Genomic DNA, 4,529 nt, shown 5'->3' on the forward strand with positions numbered 1-4,529 from the left:
TACCACAAGAATTCAATGAAGTATCCAATATCTAAATTCAATTTTATAAAGAGAGAATAGCTTTGGGGGAAACCATCAGTGAAGAAATGCCACCTGAGGAAATTATAAACCAAAAGAAACAACTTTTTACAATTAATCCACCTACAAGTCTTCATCTGAAGTGTTATGGAAAGCATAAAAAGATTCTTGGGAAAAAAAATGAGGTTGTTTCTTTTTCTATTCTATAAAAAAACTGTTCCCTACGAGATGAAGTTACTTATATTTTGGGAAAAACACAATAAAATTGCTCTTCAGAAGTCCTAAATATTCTTAGAATAATATGTATTACTAATGTAACACTTTAGTCTTTTTTTGGTGATCTTTTCCCAAATAGTAAGTGTATTTTGTAAATCCAAGCTCTATTCATCTACAAATGAAGCAGAATTGTCTGCTAAATATCCCAAAATGAATAGTTTGGATAGACTCAAATAATAATACAGAGATAGGAGAGAGTTAGATGGAGAAGGATAAGGTGAGTCTTTCTTCACTAATATTAGAACTACACGTGTAAGTTTTCAAATCATGTCTAAACTGGCCAGTTCACTTTAAATGACAGCCATACCTTATTTTACTGTACTTTGCTTCATTGTGTTTTGCAGTTACTGCATTGATTTTTTGTTTGTTTGTTTTTCACAAATTAGATGTTTGTGATAACCCTGCTTTGAGTGAGTCTATTTAGTGCTATTTTTCCAAAAGCATTTTCTCACTTTGTGTCTCTATGTCACATTTTGGTAATTTTCACAATATTTCAAACTTTTTATTATCATTTATACTTGTTTTTATGCTGATCAGCAATCTTTGATGTTATATTGTAATTGTTGGGGTGCCAGGAACTGTGCCTGTATAAGATGGTAAACTTAATCAGCATGTGTTGTGTGTGTTCTGACTGCTCCACCAACCAGCTGCTCCCCCATCTCTCTCCCTTCCCTCCAGCCTCCCTATTCCCCTAGGACTCAACTATATTGAAAGGAGGCTATTTAATAAACCAAACCGGCAATGGCCACTAAGTGTTCAAGCGAAAGGAAGATTCTCCAGATGTTCACTTCAAAGAAGGTAGAAATGATCAAGCTTAGTGAGGAAGGCATGTTGAAAGCCAAGATGGGCTGAAAACTAGGTCTCCTGTGCCAAACAACCAAGTTGTAAATGCAAAGGAAAAGTTCTTCAAGGAAATTAAAAGTGCTGCTCTAGTGAACACATGAATTTCAAGAAAGCAACAGAGCCTTATTACTACTATGAAGAATGTTTCAGTGTTCTGGATGGAAGACCAAACCAGCCACAATATTCCCTTAAACCAAAATCTAATCTGGAGCAAGACCCTAACTCTCTTCAATCCTATGATGGTTGAGAGAGGTGAGGAAGCTACAGAAGAAAAGTTTGAAGCTAACAGAGGCTGATACATGAAGTTTAAGGGGAAAAAACCCCCATCTTCGTAAGATAAAAGTGCAAGGTAAAACACTGTTGCAGAAAGTTATCCAGAAGATCTAGGTAAGATCATTAATAAAGCTGGTTACACTAAACAGCAGAATTTCATTGTAGATGAAAGAGCCCTGTAAGATACAATCAAGTGTTTTCATAGCTAGAAAGAAGTCAATGACTGGCTTCAAAGCTTCAAAGCACAGACCGACTTTCTTATTAGAGGCTAATACAGCTGGTGACTTTAAATTGAAGCCAATGCTCATTTATAATTCTGAAAGTCCTAAGGCCCTTAAAAATTATGCTAAATCTACTCTGCCTGTGCTCTGTAAGTGGAACAATGCCTGGATGATAACATTTCTCTTTGCAACATGTTTTACTGGATATTTTAAGACTACTATTGAGATCTACTTCTCAGGAAAAAAAAAAAAAAAGATGCCTTTCAAAGTATTACTGCTCATTGACCTTGCCACCCAAGAGCACTAATGGAGATGTATAATAAGATTAATGCTGTTTTTATGCCTCCTAACACATAATCCACCCTGCAGGCCATTATCAGAGAGCAATTTTGAGTTTCAAGTCTTATTATTGAAGAAATACATATCTTAAAACTATAGTTGGCATGGATAGATATTCCTCTGATGGAATTGGATCTGGGCAAGTAAATTGAAAACCTCTGGAAAGAATTCACCAATTTAGATGCCATTAAAGAGCATTCATGATTTATGAGAAGAGGTCAAATACCAACATTAATAGGAGTTTGGAAGAAGTGGATTTCAACCCACATGGATGACTTTTAGAGTTTCAAGCCTTCAGTAGAGGAAGTAAGTGCAGATGGGTTGGAACTAAATATCAAGAGAACTAGAATTAGAAATGGAACTTCAAGATGTGACTTGAATTGCTGTAAGCTCATGATAAAAATTTAGCAGCTGCAGAGTTACTTCTTGTGATGAGTAAAGAAATTAGTTTCTTAAGATGGATCTACTCCTGGTGAAGATACTATTGTTGGGCTAGACCCCCCAGGTTTGCAAGCCCTGTACTTGTTCAGCCTCAAGACTGAAGAAAGAGTTTGGAATCAGCAACAGAGACATCAGTGGTACATAAGATAAAAAATCTTACATGTTTGAAGCAAAAGGGTCCTGAACTAACAGCCCACCCTGGACAGCAGATGGTGGTCAGAACTTGGTAGTGACTGTCTTTGCTTCCAGGGAAATAGGGAGACTACCATTTATAGGGGGAATTGACATCATATTGGCCCATCCATTACTAGGGAAACCACCAGAAAGGGACAGTCATCTTAGCCCCTCAAGCTAAGTATCTTCTTGGGGACAGAGGTCTTCCCTTTGCTAAATTGAAAGGGCAGCCATTCAGATCTAAAGATAAGAATGATCATTAGGGTAGGAGATAGTCTGTAATTATTTATGATTAGGCTCTGTGATTAAGGAAGAAGGTCAGTCATGGTCAAACGGGATGCCCAGAAAGCAAGTAAACAGTCATCGTGGGTGGCCTGATTCTATAGCTGTGAAGATTATTGAAATGACAACAAAAGGTTTAGAGTATTATAGAAATCGAGTTAATAAAGCAGTGGCAGGGTTTGAGAGGATTGATTCCAGTTTTGAAAGAAGTTCCATTATGGGCAAACTGCTCTCAAAAAGCATTGCATGCTACAGGGAAACTGTTCATGAAAAGGAGAATTAATCATGGCAAACCTCATTGTTGTCTTGCTCTAAGAAATTGCTACAGTCACCCCAACTTTTAGCAACCACCACCCTGATTAGTCAACAACCAACAATATCAAGGCAAGACTTCCATCAGCAAAAAGATTGCAACTCACTAAAGGCTCAGATCATGGCTAAGATTTCTTCTTTGGACAATAAAGTATATTTTTAATTAAAGTATGTATAGTTTTAGACATAATGCTATAATTCACATAATGTTATTATACTATACTGTAGTAGACTGCTGTAAATAATATGCTATTTGAGGGTAAAAGTTTAAAAAAAAGGGATTTACCTTTGTCTTCTATTAGTATGATTTTAATGGAGACTACTATGAATACACAAAAGAGCATAATATTAAGGAAAATAATTGAAGAACTATAAACATGAAGAATTATTATGATGGTTCAAGGCAGTGTAAGTTTGTCTAGATAGAAAGTTTTAAGGTTTTTTTTACATGATGTCTTTCTAAAGATCAGTTTCATCTCTAGTTAATTCCAAGCTTGGAGGACCCATTTATATTAAAGTATTGCCTAAAGGGCAACAAATGTTAGGGAAATTGATACGTTTTAAAGTGTATTTTCATATTTTCCTGCAAGTAAACATGAGGTTTCTCGATCAGAGATAATTGTTTCTTGCAATAACTTCAACTGTTCCTCTTGCCCAAATCTTCCTTTCTTTTGGGGCTATCCAATAAAGGCCATATGGGTAGCTCTGTGAATACAAAAGCATCTGCATCACGGAAGAGAAACCTCAAAATATGAATGTGGCAGCTTATATATGTTGCACATTTCTGCTTCTGACAGAAGGAGATATCTCCCTGTTATAAACAAATTCTCTTGCCAAGAGATGGGGAAGACTCCTGGGTTCTTACCCTTTGAAATGAAAATTATTGTCTACACGTTTAAAATTAGACAAATTCTCTTGTTGTCGTTCAGTCTCTAAGTCGCATTTGATTCTTTGTGACACCCATTTACTGCAGCCTGCTAGGCTCCTCGTCCTCCACTATCTCCCAGAATTTGCTCAAATTCATGTCAGTTGGGTCGGTGATGCTGTATAGTTATCTCATCCTCTGCTGCCTCCTTCTCCTTTTGCCTTTAGTCTTTCACAGCATTAAGGTCTTTTCCAATGAGTCAGGTTTTCACAGCCAGTGACCAAAGTATTGGAGCTTCAGCTTCAGCAACTGTCCTTCAAATGAATATTCAGAGTTGATTTCCCTTAGGATTGACTGGTTTGATCTCCTTGCAGTCCAAGGGACTCTCAAGAGTCTTTTCCAGCACCACAGTTTGAAAGCATCAATTCTTTGGTGCTCAGCCTTCTTTATTGTCCAGCTGTCACATCCATACATGACTACTGGAA

General features: G+C 36.9%; 1 pseudogene; it reads left to right on the plus strand.

The window, feature by feature from the left end:
• The first annotated feature begins 1,035 nt into the window (after positions 1-1,035).
• LOC138435193 (tigger transposable element-derived protein 1-like) lies at positions 1,036-2,446 on the plus strand (annotated as a pseudogene).
• The last annotated feature ends 2,083 nt before the right edge of the window (positions 2,447-4,529 follow it).

The sequence above is a fragment of the Ovis canadensis genome, chromosome 1 (assembly GCF_042477335.2).
Source record: "Ovis canadensis isolate MfBH-ARS-UI-01 breed Bighorn chromosome 1, ARS-UI_OviCan_v2, whole genome shotgun sequence".
In the NCBI taxonomy this organism is placed as follows: Eukaryota; Metazoa; Chordata; class Mammalia; order Artiodactyla; family Bovidae; genus Ovis; species Ovis canadensis.